Raw genomic sequence first — 1596 nt, forward strand, 5'->3', positions numbered from 1 at the left:
TGTGGCAGGTCTGAATGTTGGGGAAAATTCCAAATAACGATGTTGGGTCTTTTGTCGTAACATTGAATGTGATCAACGGAGAGAGAGAGAGAGAGAGAGAGAGAGAGAGAGAGAGAGAGAGAGAGTAAAGTGGAAATCTGACACACAGGCACACAGGCAGGGGGTGGATGGGCGATGAGGTATACTGGGGTTCTTGGTGGTGGAAAATGTGCACTGGTGAAAGGACAGGTGTTTGATCATTGTATGACCAACCGAGACTTGAACTGAAAAGCTTTGTGACTCTTCTCACAGTGATTCAATAAAAAAAAAAATAGTAAAATAACACAGCACAGACCTCAGCTCAGCTCCACTGAGGCAGGTAAGCAGCAGAGTAAATTGTCGCAGAAAGAATGCCAGAATCTGCTGCCCCCACAATGTTGGCATAGTTGACAAGAAAGAGGAGATATAGCCACCCATGGTGCTTAAGAGAGAAGGAATAAAATATGTTGGAAGCAGACATGTTCAACAACTTAAGGATGAAGGGAAAATAATTGATAGGAGACCAGAAAGGACACCACCTCATGAACAGTTATTTGAAAAAAAAAACTTGAAAAAAAGGGTGAAGGTGGAGAATTTTCTATTGATAAATTATTGGTCGACCTATCCTAGGCCATGGTTGTCTTGAACGTGGAATGGGACAAGGAGATGGATTTCATCCTCATGGCAAGTGTGCATTCTTTCAGCATAGTAGAAGTGATATCTTCTTTCTCACATTACAGATGCCTAAAGATGAAGACAAAGGTAGTGGCAGCAATCTCACAACTGAGGAATGGGGGAGGGTGAGAAGCTGTCAGAGATTAATAAATGAATTTAATCAATCAAATGTGACTGAAGTAACACCTGAAGGTGAAGACCATCCAGTGGCAGACACTGAAAATAAGAACAACAAAGTTGAAGATGTAAAGGAAGAGCAGTCCACGAGAGATGACTTTGAATGAATGCAAGGCAACTCAAAATATGTGAAAACAGAATTTAATATTCGAAAACCAAATGAAGAAACTGATGGGAAATGAAAGAAGAAATTTTTTCTTCATAAATCAAAGAGTGAAGAGGCTCATGCTGAAGATTCTGTTATGGACCATAATTCCCAGAAGCCAGCAAATGATATAACATCTCAGCTAGAGATGAGACCTTGGTCACCCTGGACTTGATGGCAGTAGAGGACACGAGGCAGTGGTTGTGGTAGGTGTCCAAATAGTGGCAGCAGAACTGAGAAATGCTTCTGCTCCTGATGCAAATGATCCAGAGTCATTGCCCAGCTCTGACTTAGCTGGATTGCCATAAAGGCAACTCTTCTTCCTTTGTAGATCCTCTTGTCTCAAGTTTTGCATGCTTAAGGATTCCAAACTACTATTAACTTAAAAAATAAAATAAAAGACTGTCATTCATATTATTCACACCTAACACTGAATTTTATCTGTTTTAAAAATGAACTTCTTTCACCATAGAAGTAACAATATGATAGCCAATTTTGTATTTAGAAGTGTATTTGTAGCAGGCATTTTTCCATAATTTTTAAAAGTTATGCATTCTTCTTGAATACTTACTTGTATGTAT

General features: G+C 39.4%; 1 pseudogene; it reads left to right on the plus strand.

Annotated features, from left to right (window-relative positions):
- The first annotated feature begins 671 nt into the window (after nt 1-671).
- Nucleotides 672-1323, plus strand: LOC130026572 (plasminogen activator inhibitor 1 RNA-binding protein-like; annotated as a pseudogene).
- Nucleotides 1324-1596: the final 273 nt, after the last annotated feature.

Source organism: Sorex fumeus, unplaced genomic scaffold, assembly GCF_029834395.1.
Source record: "Sorex fumeus unplaced genomic scaffold, SorFum_2.1 ptg000034l, whole genome shotgun sequence".
NCBI lineage: Eukaryota > Metazoa > Chordata > Mammalia > Eulipotyphla > Soricidae > Sorex > Sorex fumeus.